At 47.0% G+C, this 26,184-nt stretch overlaps 1 protein-coding gene across 7 annotated transcripts in view; it reads left to right on the top strand.

Moving 5' to 3' along the window:
* kalrna (kalirin RhoGEF kinase a) overlaps positions 1-26,184 on the top strand; it is a 1,017,450-nt gene that overhangs the window by 36,202 nt on the left and 955,064 nt on the right. The gene's annotated exons all lie outside the window — the stretch shown is intronic.

Genomic DNA, 26,184 nt, shown 5'->3' with positions numbered 1-26,184 from the left:
TTTATGTGGCACCAGCAGTGAGTACAGTGCTATTGTCAGGCTATTGGATTCACTGACCTGTTGAATCCATTCACGGTGCATGCTCCAGTTTAGTCGGGCAGACCTATCTCCAGTCTTATCAATATCAGTGCTGAGAGTATTAGCTAATGAATGTATTTAACATGAAGGCTGAGCAAAGCATGTCTTGCTAATTTAAATCAACAGTGGCAAATGTGTGGTCCTACACTTTCTAGTAAAATTCAAACATCTATTGGTTTCATGATTTAACCATTTCTGTAGAGATGTTTCTGTTTAAATAAAATTCCACTATTTGTAGCCTGTGGTAGGTATTTCTTGGAACACAACCTGAGAGCAAAGGCTTTAAATTCTAACTCCGAGATTCAGACGCTTCGTATTACCCTTTTCCAAGATGGCAGTTTTCAAAATTGGTTATGGGTGCAGCACAAAGTGGAGGCAGTGTACCCTGTTGTTGTTGACAGGAAGAAGGGAAACTGTTCTACTAGGTGGTCACAAAGTACAAATAATCGAAACTGACTGCTGGCATCGAGGCCTTTTGGATGCTGTTGAAGAACAGCAGACAGAAAGGGGGTATTTTTTTTATTTACAGCGGGTAGGGAACCCGCTGTCAACCCGCCGCCACGCTAGTTTCCCAGATGTCGGGTCTGTCATCGCTGAACAGACCCGACACCAAGTGGCGGGGGAAGCAATTTAGATGATTAAGAGCTTGTTAACTGGCACTTAAAAACTATTTTACGCTCACCTTTAAATTTTACGAGTTTGCCCACGAGTTCCCCCGCTGCTCGGGGATCACGTCAGGTAAGCAGGTCAGGAGTTGTGTCACCATGATATCATTTCTTTACTTGACAGCTGAAAATGTGCTATAAAAGCTCCCATCTCATAGCTGTTCACTTTCCAAGGTCAGAAGCTGTTGCTTACTGCATTTGGAAGATAGATTGAGCTTTATGCAGGTTGCAAATGTTTGGAGCAAACTCTGTATCCAGTGTCACCTCATTGGAACAACCTCTTTCACCATTTGCAGATTGCTTCTGTCATCTCAACTTCACCTGCCATCTATTACATCAGCATCGGTGCCCTTGAAAGTATCTCACCTTGGTTCTCAGAATCCCACCACAGTCAGCCCCAACACCAGCAGCACCAGGCACACCAGCAGCACCAACAACACCAACAACAACACCACCCTTCTCCGCAATCACCTGATGCTGCACAGGACACAGGGTATTAGCATCCGACCACATTGCTGCCCGGGAGGCCAGGGATGGCCTCACCATGGCCAGATTTACTTCACTTGACACTGTACACCCTGGATTCCACATGATGCGCCAGGTTGGCACCACCCCACACCAACACCATAAAGCATACCTACAATGCCTGAGCCATTCCTTCTACACTCATCACCATTGCGAGGGGTACCGTTATGTCTCACCATTCACTGCAACTCACTAAGTCACTTCCAAAGGTGCACACAAATCTGTCCAAGAATGCAGTGTTGAAAATAAAGATTTCAATGTTTGACATCACATTAACAGAAACCTCACATGAACATTGGCTAAAACACCCAAGTGCCTACCCTTGTGTGTTGTTACTTGGTATGATTGGACGAGGATGAGGGTGAGTCTGAGGGGTGGCTAGTGAGATGGGAATGTGATAATGTAGATAGAGAGGGATGGGTGGAGGTGCAAGGTAAGTTGGTGTGAGTAAGGATGTGTAGGAGTAGGGTAGGGAAGGCAGAATGATAGGGATGCGATGAGTGGCACAGCAGGATGAGGTTGAGTGTGGTTTTGCAGTAACATTTCGTGATCTACTGAGATCATTGAAAGGTTTGTGCCACTGCAGCCTGGTCCTCCTAATGACATCCCTGCTTTTGCCCTCCAGTGCAATGTGCAACCAGGCTGCGTTGATTTCATGGGAGGTCTCTTCTGCCCATTGGAAGGGAAGAGAACCTCCCTGCGTGCTGTGATTCCCTCCTTAAGCATATGGAGGGTATCATGGGAGAGCCTGGGTGCAGGCGTGTACCTCAGTGCCGTGCTTGTCAGTGTTTGCAGCACCTCAATGCTGTAGAACACTGACAGCACAACTGTCAAAATCAATTTGCGCATTGTCCCTTTAAGGAAACCGACTGATGACGCGTTATCAGACCCGCTTCCTTCAATTGGCCAGGAAACGCGCTGTGCGGGCTTAACAAGCCCAATCAATGTAAGATCACTTTGGACAGCGGGCTGGAGCCAGCAGCAGGGTTGCAATCCACCACCTACCCCAGCCGCACCGGACCCACCGAGGTAGAGGATATTGCGGCCATTAGCTGAAGTCCATGGACTCTGACCCAGAAACTACAAGACAAAAACCTCCAAATTTCAATTTTCTTTTATATTTACTAAATTACTGGCAAAAATATTCCACAGTGACACCCTTCCGTGTCTTGGCTGACCTGTGGGAAGAAAAAAAAGAGGGTTAGAATGGTTGCCCTTGGCAGTGCTGAGGTGCCCCACGGAGGGCTGTGTCATTGGCATGGCCAAGTCACACACCTGACACAGGCTAGCCCCGGCAGGGCCTTTCGCCAGGGGACAGGAACAGAGGTGCAGTGAAAGGCTGCAGGACTGACTGCCGGCATCGAGGCCTTTTGGATGCTGCTGAAGAACAGCAGACAGAAAGTCTCCAGGCTCAAAGATCATAGGGATGGAGGTATACCTACCTTTCCAGCCTCCCTTTCTATGCTGCTTGGAACCCTCAGCCCTTCTGATCTAAGGGCCTCCCTGACATCTCTGGGCATCTTTCAGTCACATGATGAAGAAAATGCAGTGGGAGGTCTTATTAGGCCCCTGCTGCCTTTTTCCATGAGAATGTTTTGCCTGCGTCTATTGCAGTCCCAGTTTTGCCCCTTTGGAAAAGACCTAGGCCAACATAAAAGGGGTGGAGGGCCACCGTAAGAGGTCTCTGTCCCTTTTTCCTTTCCATAGCGTTTGGGAAATGAGCATTCCTAAACGGTACAGAGAGCAAAACAGAGCCTTTATGCCTTTATACCTTTATGATATGAGAATCTGTTTTTAGCTTCCGCTTATAATAAAAAAGAACATACATATTCATCATTTGATTGCAGTTACATTATTAGCTGAAAACAATGTAGTAGTACTATTTGTTCAATCTCTGCTGTTTCTGTCAAAAATGATTAAAACTGAAGCTTACCCATATAGAATTTGACCTTATTATCAGCTGTTCAGAAGTTTACTGCCACACGACTGTGATTACCGTGGTCTTTTTCAGTTATTGTTCATTTCGATTTAGGAAATGTCAGAATGAACCATTTAATGTAGGATGTGACCTTTACTCTATGCCCTATTAATTATTTTCTTGACGTTTATTAAGTGATAATTTACAAAAGAACCACACTGTGGTATAGGGAGTAAAGAACAGCGTGGGGCTTTACATTTTTTAGTGAAATGGTTTGCTTGTAACTATGGTCTTGGCATCTGCTTGGAGCTAATATGATAAGGTGGCTGTGGAAAGGTCGGCCCTGCTGGCTTTTCACAACTGGCAGTCTGTATTCTGCAGAGTATCATTGCCTCAGAACAATGCCACTAAAAACGTGTTTGTCAGATTGGACAATAGTTTGGGTGACGGACCGTCTATGGTCTTTCACTGATGGTAGTGTGTTCCATCAGGAAGTAATACAGCAATGGCAGATGGCTAATTGGATATGATAAACCAGTAGGGCTGTAAGGATAGTAAAAGGAGCTTTAAGAGGATTATCTAATCATGGGGAAAATAAAGAAACGTTCCTGAAAAGCAATTCACTTTATCTTGCTTGACAATGTGTCTTTTTGTGTGTGTGGGGGGGGGGGGGGGGCAGGAATTAAGTATTTACGTTAATTATGTAATTGAAATTTTGGAAGTCCAATTTTTTTAAAGTTTGCAAATATCCAGTTTCTCTCTTTTCCCCCTTCCTGCCTTGTTATATATCCCAAATACTCCATCCTGCCCTTTTTAGATCTCCCACTGCTGTCTTCTGGCATCAAGTCTGCTTTAGCCAGGCAGGCGCACTGTTTTAAAATCTACTGTTGGTTAATAGGATTATAGAATGGGATTGGACACCTTTTTATTCTTCCCCTTTCTTCTCCATAGACATTAAAATGCTGCTAAATTCTGTTCATTTAAAAGCCTCATTGTGCCTCCCATTGTTATAATGTATGAAATCACCTTTAATATAAAATAGTGGATGCTGCAGTAGCATTTTGTGCTGATATTAGTTGTTTTTGCTTATAAGATGTGATCAAGCTAACCCTTCATTAGCACATGTTGTTCATTGAAGTGTCACATTCAACCCTTTGAGAATGAATGTACCCTTTTGTTCCCAAATAAAAACTACAAAGCTCTCTTTAATTTTGGAACACAATGGCCCAGAAATTTGGGTCGGGGGCTTCCCGTGGGTGCAAGCCCCCGATCTGCACTTACCTTGCGTGCCGGCCGTTGAGCTCTGGGCTCCCGTGGAATTCCGATCCGGGGCCTGGTCCAGCTGCCAGCGCGCAGTGCTTGCGTATCCCAGGGGCGCAGTTAGTTCGATGCATCCCCTGGAATCACGTGGGCCATGGGCAGCCAATCGGAGCAGGGAATGCTCCATTCATAAGTCTGACAGGAAGTGCTGTCAAGACTTATAAATACTACGGCCCCAAAATAGCACTAAATCTTCAAATAATTTTTTTTTAAATCACATTTTTTAAATAAACTATAAATTACATGAAATAACTATTTTAAACAATAATTTAAATTTTTGAAAAAATAATTTTATTTTCTAATGGGGCTAAAATTAAACTTACCTTGCTTTAAAGTATTTAAAAATAATAAACCTGTGGAAAAAATTTAAATTTTAATTAATTCACCACTTACCTTGTAAAAAACAGGCCTTACGCCTGCTTTTTATATTTCTAAATTCTGCAGGCTTACGTTCCCGGGAAAACCTGTAAAAAAAAACGAAGTTCGATGCACACGCGCAGCCTCCCCCGCACATGCGTTCAACCTCTGAACCTCTTCGATCAGAGGAACGGAAGTGCCGGTTTCCCGCGCATGCGCAGTGCATACAGGAAACTGGCACTTCCATCAGGCCTACCTCGTGCATACTCACCCGTGGAGACCCGAATTTCTGGGCCATTATTTATCTCTCTGAACACATGAATGAATTCTATCTTTGACAATAGATTAACAATTTGGGACAGTAATGTTCCATGATTGTAATACACTGTTACAGGGCAACAGTCCTTCTTCATTGGCATCCTCCAAACACAATAAAAGCTTAGCTTGCTTAGTTGGTTTTGGGAAAACCATATCATTTTACAATGCGTAAAAAATGACTTTGTGATGCCAAGGACAGGCACTGCTGCAAATGGTTTACTACTCCCAGTAAAGCCCCAGCACTTGAGCAATATCACTGGTCTGAAAGATTGGTCTTTCTCCTCTTAATATTGGCCCAGAAATTCGGGTTGGGGGCTTCCGGTGTAAGCCCCCGACCTGCACCTACCTAGCGCGCTGGCCGTTGTGCTGTGGGCCCCCGTGGAATTGCGATCCTGGGCCTGCTCCAGCTGCTGGCGCACAATGCTTGCATATCCCAGGGACGCAATTAGTTCAATGCGTCCGCTGGGATCACGTGTGCCATGGGGAGCCAATCGGAGCAGGGAATGCTCCATTCATAAGTTTGACAGGAAGAGCTGTCAAAACTTAGAAATACTATGGGCCCCAAAACATCACTAAATCTTCAAATAAATTTTTTTTTAAATCACATTTTTAAAATAAACTATAAATTACATGAAAGAATTATTTTAAACAATAATTTAAATTTTTGAAAAAAATAATTTTATTTTCTAACGGGGCTAAAAATAAACTTACCTTTCTTTAAAGTAGTTAAAAATAATAAACCTGTGGAATTTTTTTTTAAATTTTAATTAATTCACCACATACCTTATAAAAAGCAGGCCTTACGCCTGCTTTTTAAATGTGTAACTTCTGGAAGCTTACCCTCCTGGGAAAACCTGTAAAAAAAACGTAAGTTCGATGCGCACGCGCAGCCTCTCCTGCGCACGCATTCCACCTCTTAACCCCTGCTTTCAGGGGAACGGAAGTGCCGGTTTCCCATGTGTGCGCAGTACATGCAGGAAACCGGCACTTCCATTGGGCCTACGGGTTAGTACCCCAGGCGTACTCACCTGTGGAGACCCGATTTTTTGGTCCATTGTATTTTGCAATGTACTATTGGGTACATTTTTCAGTCCTGTTGATAGTTTGTAGATTAGATTTGATAATTCATCAGTTTGCACATTTAATGAGTTTCCTTAGCACAGTTCACATATTTTCAGATTTCTGTTTTGAGACTGAGGGCATCAGCATCATTTGAAACTGGCTGACATGCTTCAAAACACACAATATCACTGCTGTTCCTAATAGGACTTAAGATATCAGTACTGATTGGTACCTGCCTTGAAATATAACTTTTTTTGGGTAACCCTTTTCACTTCAAGAGCTCCACCATTGCCAAATTCCACACCATCAACACCTTGGGGTCAGCACTGAACTGAACCAGATATACCACATACCACATGGTGCTGTTGGAAATCCTGGGAAGGTAGTTGGGCATTCTCTTGTTGGAGACGGTCATTACCTAGCATTTAAGTGGCGTAATTACATAGAAACATAGAAGATAGGAGCAGGAGTAGGCCATTCGGCCCCTCGAGCCTGCTCCGCCATTCAATGCAATCATGGCTGATCATCCAAATTCAGTACCCGGTCCCTGCTTTCTCCCCATACCCCTTGATCCCTTTAGCCTTCAGAAATATATCCAACTCCTTCTTGAATATATTCAATGAATTGGCCTCTACTGCCTTCTGTGGTAGAGAATTTCACAGGTTCACCACTCTCTGGGTGAAGAAATTCCTCCTCATTTCTGTCCTAAATGGCCTACCCCTTAACCTTAGACTGTGACCCCTGGTCCTGGACTCCCCGACCACCGGGAACATCCTTCCTGCATCTAGTCTGTCCAGTCCTGTCAGAATTTTATAAGTTTCAATGAGATCTCCTCTCATTCTTCTGAACTCCAGCGAGTACAAGCCCAATCGACCCAATCTGTCCTCATACGTCATTCCTGCCATCCCAGGTATCAGCCTAGTGAACCTTCGCTGAACTCCTTCCATGGCAAGAACATCCTTCCTCAGATAAGGTGACCAAAACTGCACACAATACTCAAGATGTGGTCTCACCAAGACCCTGTACAACTGCAGCAAGACATCCTTGTTCCTGTACTCAAACCCTCTCGCTACGAAGGCCAACATGCCATTTGCCTTCTTAACCGCCTGCTGCACCTGCATGCTTACCTTCAGCGACTGGTGCACAAGGACATCCAGGTCTCGTTGCACTTCCCCTTCTCCCAATCTATTGCCATTCAGATAATAATCTGCCTTCCTGTTTTTGTCACCAAAGTGGATAACCTCGCATTTATCCACGTTATATTGCATCTGCCATGCTTTTGCCCAATCACCCAACCTGTCCAAATCATCCTGGAGTTTCTCGGCATCCTCCTCACAGCACACATGCCCACCCAGCTTTGTGTCGTCTGCAAATTTGGAGATATTGGGGGAGAAATTCGGTTGGTAGCGCCAGGGCTTAGCGCCTACAGAGGCCGAGGAGCGGGGGGCTAAGCAGCTAGCGGCCGGGCGCTGCGAGGCGAGCACCTCATCCCATATTGAGTGGGCTCTTAGCGCCGGCACAAAAACTTAGCGCCCACTCGCGGGCGCAGGCTGATCATGACATCATTTCAGTGTGCAACGCCTTTTTGGCGCCCCGGACCGGAAATTGAGTGGCGCCCGCCTCCGTTCTGCCTGGCGCTAATAGTGACAGCTCACTGGAACGTTCCCCAGGCACTCTCGGGCTAGGGGGGCGCTCTTTAAAGGGGACTGCACTGTTATCAAAGCGTCAGCCGTTTTGAGAGCGCAACTTGTTGGTTGGTTTCAGAGAGTTGCAGAGCTGCAGTGAGAGAGCCTTATTGCCATTCAGCCAGCGGTGCCAGAGGACCGTCAGCCCTGTGAACATTACCTTGCTGCTGGTGAGACATTACAACCTTTACCTTGTTCACTCTTATTATGGGAGCTGCTCTGGAGGGGAACGTCCTGCTGGTCGACCATGTTGAGAGGGCACAGAGACGGGGGGAGAGAGGGCCAGGAGTGGCCAGACGGGGGAGGGCCAACAGACGTCGCCACAGCAGACCTTACGCGGTGAGGGTTTTCAGGCAGCAGTTCTCCTACCACAACATGTCGGAGGAGCAGTGTGTCAGAAGGCTGCGATTCCACAAGGAGGTGGTGACTGAGCTGTGCCACCTGCTTCAGGACAATTTGCAGCCGAAGATACGGTGCAGGACCTCTCTGTCGGTGGCTGTAAAGGTTACTGTAGCCCTGAATTTCTTTGCCAGCGGCTCATTTCAGGCAGCAACTGGGGACATTGCTAACATTTCCCAGTTTGCGGTGCATTGCTGCATCCGCCAAGTTATGGATGCCCTATATAAGAGGAGGCGGCAATTCATCTCGTTCCCTTTGACACCAGAGAAGCAGTGGGAGCGCGCACAGGGCTTCGCGGCAATAGCTGACTTCCCCATGGTGCAGGGCGCCATTGACTGTACGCATGTGGCTTTGCACGCACCTGTACATAATCCCAAGGAGTTCCGCAACCGCAAGGGGTTCCACTCCCTCAATGTACAGCTGGTCTGTGACCACCGGCAGCTGATCCTCGCGGTCAACGCACAATACCCTGGCAGCAGCCACGACGCTTTCATCCTGCGACAGACCTCAGTGGCAGACCTTTTCGAGGCCCTGGCTTACCCACGAGGCTGGCTTCTCGGAGACAAGGGCTATCCTCTGTGCCCCTGGCTTATGACCCCGCTCCGCTCGCCCAGCACCCGGCAGAGGAGCAGTACAACGCCAGCCATCAGGTGACGTGGAACATTGTGGAGCACACAATCGGTGTGCTCAAGCAGCGGTTCCACTGTCTCGACCATTCGGGGGGCACCCTGCAGTACTCGCTGGAGTGAGTCGCCCACGTCGTCGTTGTCTGCTGCATGCTTCACAACCTCGCCATCCAACGCACCCAGCCAATGCCAGCCGACCTTGAAGGACCAGCAGAGGAGGAGGAGGAGGAGGAGGAGGAAGACGGGAGGGTTCCAGAAACTAGAAGGGCCATCCGTCAGAGGCTCATAAGGGGTTGGTTCTAGGCCCCTCTGATGGAATGCCTGGTGTCATTGGGAGAGAACGGTCCGGGTCACCCAAAGCCGATGAAGGCCAGAATGATTGCAAATAGTATAGATGGCCATTGTAAATAAAACCTTTTCTTTATTTTCAAAAATGTGCTTCTTTCCAACATGACAAAGCAATGGCAACCGAAAGCATAACTAACGAAATAACACATAACTGTCTCGCAAACCCGCCAGACTACCCAAAACATTACTAACATTCACAGCAGGTGTATACGGCCTTGAATTCTACAAATAAGACGTCTCAGCAGCTCCCTCTACTCTTTACCCCTTGATGGTGATCTACTTGTCTTACGAGATCGGCCCCTTCCCTCCCTGCAGCTCCTCCGCAATTGGACCCCAGTGGCTGCATCAAGGCTGGGGGATGCCTGCTGAGTGTCCGAAAGCGCAGAAGCCCCTGAGGGACAGCGTGGACGACCTCTGGGCTTGGAGGGCCCGGATGCTGACTGCTCCAACTGTGCATGGGTGGAAGCAGTCTGTCCTGCAGGTGGTGGCAGCTGCAGTGGAGACGTCCCAGTGGTGGCATCAGGAATGCTGACATCCTGAGAGCGGACACCTGCTCCGTGGTCAGCCGACACACTGGCACTCTGACAGGGCAGCACCGCAGCATGCGCCCCAATCGGCTGGTCCACAGATTGACGGCCTGCTGTGGTGCTGCAAGGGCCCCGGGTAATCCTGCCTGATCCATCGAGGGTGGCAGCAGTCAGTGCTCGCGTGGCCTCAATCTGCGTCTGCATGAGGCCAGCGAGTGACTGCGTAGCAGCACTCAGCAGTTGCATGGCAGGTGCCAGTGCTTCGGTGAAGCCCTGGACAGTCCTTTCCAGTGCTTCGCTGAAGGCCGGGACAGTCCTTTCCAGTGATGCCCCGAAGTCCTGGACAGTCCTTTCCAGTGCTGCCCCAAAGTCCTGCGCGCTCCTTGCCTGTGCGGCCCCGAAGTCCTGCGCACTCCTTGCCTGTGCTGCCCCGAAGTCCTGCACACTCCTTGCCTGTGCTGCCCCGAAGTCTTGGACACTCCTTGCCAGTGTCTCGACGGATTCAGGCATCCTTGCCACTGCAGCCATCAGCTCAGTGTGCCTGAGCCGAGCCTGGGCGCTCATTTCAGCGAGGGACCGCACCTCTTCCGCGCTCTGTGCAGCAGTCATCGTGGCCTGACTCACCCTCCGGGGAGCTGGCCCCCGAGCTCCCCTACCCCCCTTGCGTTGCTGCAGCCTGCTGGTTCCTGGAACTGGTTCCTCATCAGAGCCACCCCCCCCCCCCGCTCCCCTCCAGGGAAGTACTATCCCCAGTCTCCAGATGGGCTGGCTCGCCTGAGGCTGGCACGGATGTTCCGGCTTCCTCCTGCTGGTCGCCTCCAGAGTCAGTGGCACTGGCAGCTTGAGGGCCCGTCTCCCGAGCTGGTGATGCAGCATCTGAAAGCAGGGAGGTTGAAGAGTGGCTTTAGCGAAAGGACAGGGTGGCAGCAAGGGATGCAAGATTGCTGCAATGCTATGACATGGGTCCAGAGTGAAAAGCATGCTGGTGGGGGGAACAAGTGGAAGGAGACAGATCAAAAAGGTGATGACCTTACCATCGCTGTGCACAATGGGGTCAGCAGCTCCAGTGGTGACAGGTCCAGTCATCCGGCCTCCAACAATCTGGTGAACTCTCTCCTCGAGGTCCATGAGGGTCTGGAGGCGAGGACGTCCTCCTCCGGTCCGAAGCTGCTCTTTGCGGTTCCTGGCCAGCTTGGCCTGCAGAAGAAAGGACGGGAAGTGATGAAACATGATGCCCTGAGCTGTCATCTCATGCCCCCCATGGTGGAATAGCCCTTACATGATGCCCTGAGTTGTCATCTCATGCCCCCCATGGTGGAATAGCCCTTACATGATGCCCTGAGTTGTCATCTCATGCCCCCCATGGTGGAATAGCCCTTACATCATGCCCTGAGTTGTCATCTCATGCCCCCCATGGTGGAATAGCCCTTACATCATGCCCTGAGTTTAATGTGCATGTGTGTTCCCAGAAAGGGCCATGGGTGCTTACTGACAGATGGCCAATGGGGCATCGCGCACCCTCTGGCCATAAAGTCAGGTGCAGATGGAGGGATGAAGAAGATTGCCGAAACACCTCTCACCCTAACGACCCGAGTGAGGTCGTTGAATTTCTTCCTGCATTGCACAGGGCTCCTGGTCACCATGCTGTTGGAGTTGACCTTTTGAGAAACTTCCCTCCAAGCTCTGCGGTATTCCTTCTGATTAGGCCTCCTGCCATTGTCGGGGTACAGCACAGCTCGCCGGCGCTCCACTGCGCCTACCAAAGCATCCAATGCCCCATTGGTAAAGCGCTCCGCTCTCTGCCTCACCCTCTCCATCTTCTCAAAGTTTATAACGCCACCGAATGCCCAGCGCCGATTTTGAGGCCTACAAGGCGCAGAGTGTGGCTGCTGATCCTTACTGACCCACCCCTTTAAGAGCTGGCCGGTGCCTGAAAGTCTCGTGGTCATCGATTATTGACAGCACCTGCGCTGCGCCCGCCCGCGCCGATATTGAGTAGCGCCGCCAGGCTAGCGCCTTAGGAGTCCCGTGTAATGCCTGATTTTGCGCCGCAATCACTTTTAGGGGCGCTGCAACCCAATATCGCGTGAGGTGGCGATAAGTTGCGTCTGGCTATAAAATTTGCGCAGCGCCAATTCTACCATCCCAAGTGGGGCTATACCCAATTTCTAGGCCATTACATCTGGTTCCCTTGTCTAGATCATTAATATATATTGTGAATAGCTGGGGCCTAAGGACCGATCCCTGCGGTACCCCACTAGTCACTGCCTGCCACTCGGAAAAAGACCCGTTTATTCCAACTCTTTGCTTTCTGTCTGCCAACCAGTTCTCTATCCAAGTCAATACCTTGCCCCCAATCCCATGTGCCTTAACTTTACACGCTAATCTCAGTAATTGGCTGGGCTAGATTTATCCTGTTTTTTGTGGACAGAACATACCTGTGTTTACCACATTGTTGGATAAAAGCCAGTGTCATAATTATACTGGAACAGCTTGGCTAGATGAGCAGCTAGCTCTGGTGCATAGGTCTTCAGCCCATAGTCTTTGCTATGTTCCGTGCACTCAGCTGGTTCGTAATGTCACATGGAGTGAATTGAATTTGCTGGACACTGGTATCTTTAATGGTGGGGATCTTGGGAGGAGGCAGAGTAGGATCTTCCACTTGGCATTTTTAGCTGAAAACACTTGCAAACACTTCAGCCTTGTCTCCTCTGTGAATATACTTTGCACTAAGATGCTAACATTAAAAGTAACTTTTTCCAATATTTTCAGTGGAAAAATGGTCAATGGTAGCACCCTCCCATATGAACACTATGGCTTGACCACAAAGACTATGTTGTGTGGAAACCTGCCCAAGAGATGTACAATCCCTGTACCTGTCACCTCTGATCCCTTGTACCAGCTACAGTTCTGCATATAAAAACTGCACCTCCTCCAACTGCACCTCCTCCAACTCACCCCCAATCTTCCCTGGGCTGTGAAACTCCATGAATCACGTGGTATGACACGTGCCGCTATCCTGCCAGATCCAATAAGCTCTATGCCTGAATTTTCCGTAGCCCACTGAGTTTCTTCAGCTGTGCGGAGTCTTAGACCTTGTGTAGTTTGGTCAGTGACTGTAGCTGTCTATACTGGACCAAAAAGGACAGTCATCTGTTGTGTCACCCTGATCTCTTTCCTGAGCTAGTTGGCTGTAACCCCCATCGGTATCTACATCATTCTGTATTACAACATTGAATGTCATAGATGAATAAACTCCCACTTCTGTGACCCCTGCATAACCAAATATTCCTACCAAATTCTGGCTAAAGTCCCTGAAAGTGGCAACTTTGCCCTTTATATAATGGCAGTCCTTCACTGGGCTGCCATATACTGACGTGAAAAAGCAGCCAGTGCCTCACAACCCCTTTACTTGCATCCCATTCACTGTAACCAGGTCAAGGTAAGGAGTCCACCTATCTACATCAGTGGTCATCTTAAAACCTTACGATCTCACACGGCTTCCTGGTTAGCAATGCTTTTTACCTCATAGGAAAAGATTGGAAAGAGTATGAAAGCCATGATCATTAGAGCTGAAATAGCTCACACTCAGCTCAGTAACTACTGCTGCTATTAACAATTGATGGAAAGGTAATTTTGGCATCAGGTGGAAGAGCTGATGGAGGCTTCTATTCATGATATTTCTTGAACTGAACCTGCTCAGATAATGTTTTTTCCTGCAATTTTTCATTTCTTAGCTGGTAAGAATTGATCAAACTTTTATTCTAGATCCCACATGGTAGCCTCAAGAACCATGTTTTATGTGGAATTCTCATGCAACAACCTCTGAGGAACAGAGGAACAGGAGTCGGCCATTCAGCTTCTCGAGCCTGTTCTGTCATTCAGTGAGATCATGGCTGATCTGTATCCTAACTCCATCCACCTGCCTTGGCTCCATATCCCTTAATACTCTAGGCTAGTAAAAATCTATGAGGGAAAAATTGGGTATCGCCCATTTTGGGGCGCTAATATCGGCTGGGCGCAAAGTTTAGCGCCCGGTGCTAATTATCGTCTCCGACTGCAAAATTCGCCTCTATCGCCCCTGGAGGTGATTTGAGCACTAAGTCAGGCACTACACACCTCTCTTAAGGTGCAAACGTCGGGGAGTGAGGCGCTACCCAAGCTCAGGCGATGTCAGTTACCATGGAAGCCAGACTGACTGGCGCCATCCAGTTCTTAAAGGGGAGGGGCCATCTTGCTGGCAGCCACACCCTACTCATTGTAGCCTTGAATCTCAGCCTGGAGAGACCACTAAAGCAGTTTGCTGGAAGCACTAATGGATAGGCCTAGGTAAAGAGCTCGGCGTTTAGGAACCTCAAAAGTGGCGCTGAGGGCTAAAACTCCAAAAAGGACAGCGTTAAATCTCTCCAGACATCTCTCTCCCTCTCAACCTGCATGTACCAAAAATGTTGCCGACAAGAAAAGGCAGGAAGCGCCCGCCTTTAAATAGCACTCCCCCAGCCCCTTCCCAACTTGAAAACTTTCCCCTCTACCTGTCATTTCTAGCGGCAGACACTATGGCAGGGGGTGCGACTCAATATCCGGTCCGGGGCGCTACCAGGGCATTGCACGCTCGACTGACGACACGATCTGTGGGCGCAGGAGATCGTGGCGGTAGTGTTTAGCGCAACCGCAAAACCAACTGGTCAATTTCGCAAGCGGCGCTAAAATTGCCGCGCTCGAGCACTAAGTTCCTAGCGCCCCCCCGGAGGTGCTAACGGGAGGTGCTAGCCAACCAATTTTTTCCCCCTATCAATCTTAAATTTAAAATGATTAATTGAGCTAGCATCTACTGCTTTTTAAGGGAGAGAGTTCCACACTTCTACCACCGATTGTGTGAAGAAGTATTTCCTAACCTCTCTCCTGAATGGCCTGGCTCTGATTTTGTTATGTCCCCTTGTCCTAGACTCCCCCACCAGCGGATAAAGTTTCTCTCTATCTACCCTATCAATTACTTTCAAAATCCTAAAAACCTCAAACAAATCACCCCTTAACCTTCTATATTCAAGGGAATACAAGGCTAGTTTATGCACTCCTTCCAATGCCAATATATCCTTTCTGAGGTGCGGTGCCCAGAACTGTACACAGTACTCCAGATGTGGTCTAACCAGGGCTTTGTATAGCTGTAGCAAAACTTCCTCCCCTTTATATTCTAGCCATCTAGTTATAAAAGCTAAGATTCCATTCGCCTTCTTGATTGTTTTTTTGTACCTGACCGCTACATTTTAGTCATCTGTGTACATGTGTATGTTACATTGTTCACTCTTATCACAGACATCCCTGGCGAAATAGAAAGCCCAGCTTTCAGGATATATGGACCCAAGGCAATTGGATATTGGAACAGTTCACCTAGTTTATCAGCTGCTTGGAAATTAGAGTGTGTTAGCATTAGTTTAGGTTTGCAGAGTTAGTGAAGTATAGATCCTTGTTGTTGACGATTTGTATTTGATTCAGCATTTAGATTCGACAGTCATTAGAACACATCTGAAATTTATGTTAGCTGCTGCTTCTCAATTTCATTTGAATCAAGAAATTGCTATTTCTTCATTTTATCCACCAATATACCATCAGACGTGGAGCATCACTTTCACTATGAGGATGCTGTACATCCCTAAGTTACTACATTACTTGTACCAAGTAGTTACTTATTTCCTGTGGCCCAAAGACTCAAAACAAACCAATGATCAAAGTAGCAGATAGCTAAGTGAATGATAGAGTGCATTCTACACTACTATCACTTTATCATGAAGAAATCCAGAGGTCAGATTAAAGATTGTTTTACCCATTCTATGGTAGCTTCCTAGGCATCTCTCAATCAGATGCCAATTGATATTATTTGCAAGGCAGTCTCATCAAGTATTTCACAAGCGTTTACCAAGCGTGACTATCTAGATTTGACTGCTGTGTGCTTTAATGTTTTTGCAGCTGCTGTTTTGGCTCCTCTGCAAGGATGCTACCTTCATTAATTGTAACACCGTTGGTATGTGAAGAATGTTAAATGAAAAAGAAAGATAGATTACTTATTATGAAGAGACATTTTCATTCTTCAAATCATATGCATTCTCCACATGTGTGTAGAGGATGCATATTATTTCAAGAATGAAGAAGACTCTAGATGGTAGGAAATCCTTCTTTAATTACACAGGATATACTCATACTGAAGAATATAGCTTTACCAGTATCTTGATTAGTTTGCTAAAATAATGCAATAGAAGAAAAAGCTTGCTTTATATAGCACCTTACACATCCTCAGTACCAAAGCACTTCACAACCAATGAATTACTGTTTTTGATGTGTAGTTACTTATTGCATAGTCAAACACAATCGCCAATTTGTGTGTAGCAAGGACACACAGACAGCAAATGAGATATATGACTAGTTAATCTGATGGAGAGATAAATGTTAGCCACGAGAACTGCCTCTCTTCAATTAGTGTCATGGGATCTTTTATATCACTTGAACAAGTAGACAGGCCCTCAATTTATCATATCGTCTGAAAGATGCCTCCTCCAACAGCGCAACACTCCTTCAGTACTGCACTGATGTGTCAGCCAAGAAGATGTCCCCAAGTTCTTGAACCTACACCTTCATGGATCTGAGGCAAGCATATTACCGCTGAACCAAATTGATACTTGGGGCCAGTTAAACTTTGGAACATAAGAACATAGGAACAGGAGTAGGTGATTTAGTCCTTCGAGCCTGTTCCGCCATTCAATGAGAACATTGGGAAGACTGAAGCCATCATCTTTGGCGTCCCACCACAAACGCTGCATCCTCGGCACCGATTCCATCCCCTACCCCTATATGTCAGGTTTACGCAGACTGTTTACAACCTTGGCATCCTATTTGGTCCTGAGCTGAGCTTTCGACCCGATATGCTCTCCATCTCAAAGACTGCCTACTTCCACCTCCATAATGTCACCCATCTCCATCGCTGTCACAGGACATCTGTCACCAAAACCTTCATCCATGCATTTGTCACCACCAGGCTTGACTATTCCAGTGCTCTCCTGACTAGCTTCCCATCCTCCACCCTCCATAAACTACAGTTAATTGAAATCTCTGGTGCCTGCATCCTATCCCGCAATAAGTCCTGCTGACCCATCACCCCTGTGCTCGCTGACCTACATTGCCACTTGGTCCCGCAATGCCTCAAATTTAAAATTCTCATTGTTACGTTCAAATCTCTTCATCGCCTTGTCCCTCCAAATCTCTGTAACCTTCTCCAGCCTTACAACTCTCCGAGAACTCTGCACTCCTCCAACACTAGCCTCCTGCGTATCCCCCATTTCCTTTGCACTACCATTGGTGGATGTGCCTCCATCCTTCTAGGACCTATGCTTTGGAATTCCCGCCCTAAAGCTCTCTGCCTTTCCTCCTCGTTCTCCTCCTTTAAGAACCTCCTTAAAACCCACCTCTTTGACCAAGCTTTTAGTTACCCCTTTTAATATCTCCTTGTCGATTTTTGACTGATTACGTTTCTGTGAAGCGCCTTTTGACATCTTTTCTACATTAAAGGCATTATATAAATGCAAGTTGTTCTTTTAATTACCCTCAGCACCCATGGGTCAGGGACAGACAGGTAAAGTCACTGGACCAACTGAGAACAGCCTACTATGAAATTGGTGTTTGAACTGCTCCCATTTCAACCACTAGGGAAGGCTTGTACTGTAGCAGATGTTACATCTCCTACAGCACACATGTTTTCAGTGCAGTCTTCATGTTTAAATTTAAACTTTTTCACAGTATTTCAAAAATAAATACATTGCATTGCTGCGTAGATTGAGGACAGAATAATGGAACTGTGTCCTTGAGTGAGTTATTGTGTACCCTTCTGTAAACCAATTTGGGAACTTTTCTTATTGAAAACCTTACCCTGGTGACAATACTTTTAAGTAAGATAAATAACTATAAGCACATTGAACTAAATGTGACTCCTACAATTTGCTGAAAGTATCTCTTTCCTTTGTTTGAAGCATATTTAACTGCTGCAGCATTTGGATGAGTGGTGTAACGGAAGAAACATCTATTTCACAATCCTGAAACTATTGGTATAATTTTCACAATAATATGAGATTTAAAAGTGCTAGGCTGAAGTGTGAGGAATAAAAAGGTTTTGGGTAAGCTATTACTCAGTAAAATAACTTAACAGAAAAAAAGTTACAACAATTTTTGAGAAGAAAGGCTGAAAGAGACAACATCCAGTCATGGGGCAGTTTCCAGAGCAATTGATTCCTCATGACACAACATTTTATGAATTTTAAGTACCTCCTAGCACTACTATATCACCTTTAGAACAATAGATTTACAGTTATCAAACTGTAAACTGTGAGGCCTGGAGGATCAGTGCATTGATATACCAATATCCTACACTGTAAAATGCTAGATTGTGGATTTAAACCTTGAGTTTATCCAAATGGCAATTTTCTGATCCAAGTTGCGTCATCAACAAGAAGTACTAAGTATAGGCCAGGCAGTTCCCTGGAAAGAGGAAGGGAATATTCCAGAAAAATAGGTTCCCCATCTATTTTCTCAACAGGAGATTGGAGAATGACACAGAGATACCAAAAGAGGGGAAGCAAAATGAAAAAAGACAGGAAGCAGAAACAAAAAAATTCTAACCTTCTTTCACTATCGTTAAAATAATCTCTACCTCATAGATAGCCTTGTTTTCTAATCTAATTCATACATACTTAATATGCGAAACACCCATTTAATTGGTAAATCTAATTTTTGACACAGGACATCAGATAATGACAATAATCAGATACTGGAATCAGTGGCATCTTGAGACCACACTCTAGTAAATTTCTGGTGACCAGGGACTATCATCAATTGGAATCTTTGATTTTTTTTTGGTGGAAGAGAGGGTCACAAATTTTATTAAGGGGTCATTAAGTGTTTAGCAAGCCCATCTCTGCTAAGTCAATGACAAAAATAACTTTCAGCACCTGAGTGATTGTAATGGAAGCAGGATCCACCTTGTCTCAAACAGTAAAAGGTCCTATTTTTTAAAAAACTTAGCTAGCTGTGTAAGTTTTTAAATAACGTTTATTTGTGTTTGAACCAGGGAAAGCATTACACTGTCTAGAGACATTCACATCTCCAGAGAGGGCTATCTCGCCTAGCTCATTTCCCACAGTAAGGCTGGTTGTCTCAGTACATAAATCAAACCTATTAGAAGTGATCTCATGTCGTTGAAATGTTAACGGCATACAGACTTACGGTGTCTATTGGACATTTAAGGCAAGCCATCTATTTGACTGCAGGCAAGCTATTTAATATGTAAGTCAGGTGACAAAAGCAAACCACACCTCAAAATTGTCAGAGATTTGCTTGTTAACAACACCCTATCTACTTGAACGATAGAATTGGTTAATAATGCAGTTGCCCTCCTAATGGAAATAAGTTGTTTGAGCTGGTGTATCAGTGCCTGGTTTGAGATGGTGTAGGTGCTGCTAGTTTTTTTTGTTTTCCGTTCCATGGTCACTTGCATGTTTCCATGCAGTGGTGATGGCATGGGCTTCATGAAGTGCCCACACTAGATTCATCAGATACTCAGCAAAACGATTCTGTTACTTTGGTTTGGAACAGTCTAAGTATTGTGTACATCAAATATTGTACCACTAGTTACTTGCTATATAGTTATATTCCTATTTCATTCATGATATCCTTAAGATTGTACATTTCAGATAAGAGATGCAAGTCTGCTCATGGAAACTGCCTTTTTAGAGTGATGAGAGACAGCCCAAGTTGTAATACTGTAATAGAAATCAAACTAAACTCACACTTTTTTATCTAAACAATATCTACCGGATGCTGGAAATCTGAAATATAAACAGAAGATCTGTGGAGAGAGAAACAGAGTTAACGTTTCAGGTCGGTGACCTTTCGTCAGAACTGGAACATGTTACAGATGTAGCAGGTTTTAAGCAAGCACAGAGGCAGGGAAAGTGGTGGGGGTGGGGAATGAGTGGGGGTGGGGGGAAAGGGAGGAATGAACAAAAGGGAAGGTCTGTGATAGAGTGGGTGGCAGGAGTGATTAAATGAACAGTAGAATCATTACCAGCACCTGCTGTCCAAAAAATTGCGAGCAGTGGTAATGATCTGAAATTGTTGAACTCTGTGTCAAGCCTGGAAGGATGTAAAATGCCTAATCGAAAGATATGGGGCTGTTCCTCGAGCTTCCGTTGAGCTTCATTGGAACAGTGTAGGAAGCCTAGGTCAGAGTGGGACGGAGAATTAAAGTCGCAAGTGACCGGATGCTCAGGCTCATGCCTGCGGACTGAACGGAGGTGTTCAGCAAAGTGATCACCCAAGCTGCGTTTGGTCTCCCCAATGTAGAGGAGGCCACATCGTGAGCTGCGAATACAGTATATTAAATTGAAAGAAGTACAAGTAAATCGCTGTTTCACCTGGAAGGATTGTTTGGGGCCCTGGACGGTGGGAAGGGAAGAGGTGAAAGGGCAGGTGTTGCACCTCCTGTGCTTGCATGGGAAGGTACCTTGGGAAGGGGAGCAGATGTCTGGGTGATGGAAGAGTGGATCACGGTGCTGCGGAGGGAATGGTCCCTTCAGAATGTTGAAAGAGGAGGGGAGGGGAATGGAGGGGAAGATTTGTTTGGTGGTGGCATCACGCTGGAGGTGGTGGAAATGTTGGAGGATGATCCTTTGAATGTGGAGGCTGGTGGGATGGAAGGCGAGGACAAGGGGATCCCTATCGTGGTTCTGGGAGGGCGGGGAAGGGGTGAGAGCAGAAGTGCGGGAAATAGAGCGGACACAGTCTTGGGCCCTGTCAACCACAGTGGAGGGGAACCATCAGTTGAGGAAAAAGGAAGACATATCAGAAGCACTGATGTGAAAGACGGCATCCTCAGAACAGATGCGACGGAGATGGAGAAACTGGGAGAATGAAATACTTCCTTAAAATAAGTAGCTGTAGGGATCAGTGGGCTTATAGTAGACATTAGTTGACAGCTTATCCCCAGAAATGGTGATAGAGAAGTTGAGGAAGAGAAGGGAAGAGTCAGAGATGGACCATGTGAAGGCGAGGGAAGGGTGGAAATTTGAAGCAAAATTGATGAAATTTTCCAGTTCAGGGGGAGAGCAGGAAGTAGCACCGATACAGTCATTAATGTACCGGAAAAAGAGGCAAGGGAGGGGACCTGAGTAGGACTGGACCAAAGAATGTTCCATGTATCCCAGAAAAAGGCAGGCATAGACAGGACCCATACGGGTTTCCATAGCGACACATTTTATTTGGAGGAAGTGAGAGGAGTCAAAGGAGAAGTTATTCACTGTAAGAACAAGTTCAGCCAGGTGGAGGAGGGTGGTGGTGGTTGGACCTCTGTTCAAGGAAGAAGCAGAGGGCCCGTAGACCATCATGGTGGGGAATGGAGGTATAGAGGGACTGGGCGTCCCTGGTGAAAAGGAGACGTTAGGGCCAGGAAACTGCAAACTGTTAAAGTGGCGGAGGGCATCAGAAGAGTCGCGGCTGTAGGTCGGAAGAGACTGGACAACCTACATAGCCTTGCCCTGCAATACATTCAAACAACAGCAGAAGTTGTAGCATCTAAAAATTGGCTACCAGCAATGGATGCAGTAGATTGGGTAATTTAGCTAAACACATTTTCTGCTTTTGCTAATTTCACAACCAACTAATAGTGTTAAATTCCTAGTAACAATTAGGTTACCATGCTGGAGTGTCTTAAATACTGATGGACTGCCGCCAGTGAAATTAGTGCATCAGTAAGTAAAGCAGGTACCTAATTTAACAAATAATCTTTGAGGCTTCAATATTCAATTGTGATAAAATAATATCTTGTATAATGCTTATATGACTCATAATGCTTATATAAGATTTTGCTGCACGTAACAATCACAAGATTTTTTTCCCCACTGTGATTTTCCTTGTGACTCAGTACTGTCGCCCCAAACGATTCTTGTGCAAATAAGTAATTCTGTACATTAAAAAAAGGAGTTTTTTTAAGATTCTTGGGAAGGATCAATATGTAGGAAAAAAAGGATTACATTGTTCCAAGGCACTTTATAAAAGAAACTGCACTATACTAAATGCCACAACTGATCACAGGCAGTGTTGAATACAAGATGAACAATGACAGTCCATCCCTCTCAAGCATAAATGCAATTGGACTACCCTGCAGAAGTACCATTAACCCCCAATCTAAGCCGACAGCACTGCACAACAGAGCAGGCCAGACCCTTGTGCATCAGCCTGGACTGCTATCAGTGCACAACACAAATACAAAAATAATTTCTCCATGAAATTAAATTAGTACCGTTCTCCGACAGATCAGATCAGAACAGGACTTGAGGCTACCGAAGGTAAGGAATGAAAAATAAAGGAGTTTCTCTCCCCTACCCTAATGACTGAAACTTGATGCTGCTGTTGCAAGGTACTACAGGAAACTTTTTTTTATCCGGCACCGACGGGACCGACGTGGTGCCGGTTCATCAAAAATTCCAGATCACCGAGCGCTATAGTAAAAGATACGAGAGCTGAGAGCTCCGTATAAAGCAACAAACCCTGTTGCTTAGCAACAGGTTCAGAACAATGGCCACAAGTTACAAGCCTCTCTGTAGCTTAGCAACAGCTGCAGCCACACCCTTGCACAGCAACAGATGGAGGAAGGCAAGTAATATGAAGTATGAACCTACTCCTGAATTTTGCCGGTTAACCGAGATTTCCGGTTATTTAGGTGCCGGTAAATCGAAAGTTTCCTGTATCCCACAAATACAAAAAAAATACTGCAGATGCTGGAAATCTGAAATAAAAACAGAAAATGCTGGAGATACTCAGAAAGGTCATCGACCTGAAACGTTAACTTTGTTTCTCTCTTCACAGATGCTGCCTGACCTGCTGAATATCTCCAGCGTTTTCTGTTTTTACTTTCCCACAATGCCGGTTACCTCGTGCTTCTTACCACACCGACTTTACCTGCTTGAAATAGGCTTGGGGGTTGTTCTTTGAGCAGCTATTGGTGGATTTAGGATTTATCTACCAATAGCAGTGTAGAGTGTAGTTCTGGACTATAGTGACACACAGGCACAAACTGCCAATATGAAATACTTTTCTCCCGGGCTTCTAGCAGCAGTCCCCGGGAGATCGATCCTCAATTCCAGCAGACTCCCAACCAATCTGGGAGAATTGGCACCCCTACTCTCATATTAGAGGTCATGCCCAACATTTCACGCCTAACCTGAATTTGGAACTGGTGGCAACAAAAGATAAGTTAAGATTTCAGAACACTTAATATATATTGAATGAGCAAACAGAAATGAGGATAAAAATAATTTCGGACATACAGACCGGCCTCTTGAAAGCAAGTAAATAAAATTTGTATTGGTGTGATTAACTAGATAAATGTGCAACATGTAATGAATTAGATCTTTATAAAAACTGTATCAGTGAAGTCATTATCTCACATCGTTATCTGTTTTCTTTAAGACTACGTTATTCATATTAGAGGTCAGTACAACTTGCTGCATTTGTTGGCAGTTGTGAAATACTGCCTAGGTAGGCCTGCAGGAAAGGACACTGCAGCTTTTAATACACTTCAGCTGGAAAGTGATTTGTTACAGTACTGTATTATTAGGCTTGGCACTTTCTTGTTTTATTATTTGTTAAATCAATGGCTGTTTTGTCCTTCTGATTTTGAGTTGCATTTGGCAGAAATCCTATTAGTCTTGGCGTTTTTCCCTCTTATTTAGGGTCTTTGCACTTGGTATTGAATTTCTCACAATCTAAAGAATCCTTAACAAAATATAAACCAAGTTTTCTGGTTGTATGGGATCATATTAGACTTACTGTAGTATCTGAACTGAATGAGCTGTGGCCAAATTAGCATTAGACATAGCTGCTAGTTGATAGCAAAATGTGGAAATAGATCATTACTGCATTGGAATAGAAACTACTGGTAACAATATTAAAAGCTGAAGCCTCCTGAACTTGCAAACTACTGGCACTTAGTTTGCCGAATGGCTGTCCAAAGAAAGTTACTGTCGCTCCCTGGCTGATCTTTTTTTGCGTGGCTAATTCCTGCTAATATAATACTGTACATAGGTAACATTGACTCATGCCAGTGATGATAATATTTAATTACCATCTCCAAACACAGGAAGAATGTGCATGAAATATCTATCTATCTATTATATATATATAATTGCTCTTCTGTCTGTCTGTCTGTCTGTCTTCTATACACTCGAAAGTTATAGAGCATACTTACACGTGTGTTACATCAAAAGAAAGCTTACGATTCTGGAACGGTCATAAGCGTATTTACTTTTTGGTGAGACAAAAATTGTGCCGACGGTATCCAAAAATCGTTAAAAATTCCGCTCATTGTCCCCTCATTAGCATTGAGTGACGTGAAGGTTGACCAATCGTACAGTCGAGCGACCTGACGGTTGACCAATCGCTGCGTCACGGGGGCGGGTTCATTGCGTGTGCAGGCGGGCCATCCTACAGTTGAGTGACGTGATGATTGACCAATCCTACAGTTCAGTGACCTGACGGTTGACCAATCGGTGCGTGTGTGGGCGGGCCTTATCATTCTGAACCGAGGTGAGTGTCAGCCATCTTGATTCGTAAGTTTATTTTTTTTTCCCACTTTCTGTACGTGTGGAGGGGATTTTATCCACCACAAATTTGGTACTTAGGAGCCCAACTAACTCATTATATAATTTGTGTGTAATAAATGAGTCCATTATCTGTTTCATTTCTCCAGGTCTGCTGTCTGTAGGCCTCAGGCCTTGAAGCCTGGGCCTCTCCTTGCCAGCCACGCCCGAGCTACGCACCGGCCGTCCCGCTGGGGGGCGGGACTCGAGGGGGTGGGGCACGGGAGGGGAGGGGGAGGGGAGGGGGAGGGGGTAGCGGGAAGGGGTAGCAGAGAGGGTTAACCCGGCAACCGGGCTCGGCCAGCCGCAATCGGCCATCTCAAGCCGCTCAGGCCCAGGCCCAGTCCCGGAGATCGGGAGGGCAGAGAGGGGAGGAGGGTTACCCCGGCAACCGGGCCTGGCCAGCCGCAATCGGCCGTCTCAAGCCGCCTCAGGCCCGGCCTTGGGAGGGGGGGCGGGGCTCGGGAGGGGAGGGGGGCGGGGCTCGGGAGGGGAAGGAGGGTTACCCCGGCAACCCGGCCAGGCCACCCGCAATCGGCTGTCTCAAGTCGCCTCAGGCCCGGCCTCGGGAGGGGGGGGCCGTGCTTGGGGAGGGGTGGGGTGGGGCTCGGGGAGGGGTGGGGCGGGGCTCGGGAGGAGGGGGGGCGTGGCTCGGGGGGGTTCGGGATGAGGGGGGGCGGGGCTTGGGAGGAGGGGGGCGGGGCTCAGGAGGGAGGGGGTGGGGCTCGGGAGGGGCGGGGGTGCGGGGCTCGGGAGGGGCGGGCCGCGGGAGGGGCGGACCGCGGGAGGGGGAGGAGGGTTACCCCGGCAACCCGGCCTCTCCCCCTCTCTCTCTCCCCCCCTCCCCCTCTCTCTCCCCCCCTCCCCCTCTCTCTCTCCCCCCTCCCCTCTCTCCCCCATCCCTCTCCCTCCCCTCTCTCCCCTCTCCCCCTCTCCCTCCCCTCCCTCCCCCTCCCCCTCCCTCCCTCCCCCTCCTCCCTCCCCTCCCCCTCCCTTCCCTACCCCCTTCCCTCCCCCCTCCCCCCTACTCCCCCTCCCTCCCCCCCTCCCCCCTCCTCCCCTTTTCCCCCTTCCCTCCCCCTACCCCCTTCCTCCCTCCCCTCCCCTCCCGTCCCTTCCTCCCCCTTCCCCTTCCTCCCCTTCCCCTTCCCCCCAGTCGCTCTCTCTTCCCCCCCAGTCTCTTGCTCTTTCTCTTCCCCCCAGTCTCTCGCTCTCTCTCTTCCCCCCAGTCTCTCGCGCTCTCTTCCCCCCAGTCTCTCGCTCTCTCTCTTCCTCCCAGTCTCTCGCTCTCTCTTCCCCCCAGTCTCTCGCTCTCTTTCTTCCTCCAGTCTCTCGCTCTCTCTCTTCCCCAGTCTCTCGCTCTCTCTCTTCCCCCCAGTCTCTCGCTCTCTCTCTTCCCCCCAGTCTCTCGCTCTCTCTCTTCCCCCCAGTCTCTCGCTCTCTCTCTTCCCCCCAGTCTCTCGCTCTCTCTCTTCCCCCCAGTCGCTCGCTCTCTCTTGCCCCCAGTCTCTCTCTCTCTCTCTTCCAACAACAACATGCCCTCAAAAGACCCTCGGCACCGCCGGGCACTTAAGCTAGTTATATATATATTGGTTTGTCTGTGTGTCCGCTATACACTCAAAAGTTATAGAGCATACCTACACATATGTTATATCAAAAGAAAGCTTATGATTAGGGGAGT

This window comes from Somniosus microcephalus, chromosome 4 (assembly GCF_052327205.1).
Source record: "Somniosus microcephalus isolate GS21.2 chromosome 4, FLI_Smic_1.0, whole genome shotgun sequence".
NCBI lineage: Eukaryota > Metazoa > Chordata > Chondrichthyes > Squaliformes > Somniosidae > Somniosus > Somniosus microcephalus.
The sequence above is the reverse complement of the archived record's forward strand: the minus strand, read 5'-3'. Positions and strand labels throughout refer to the sequence as shown.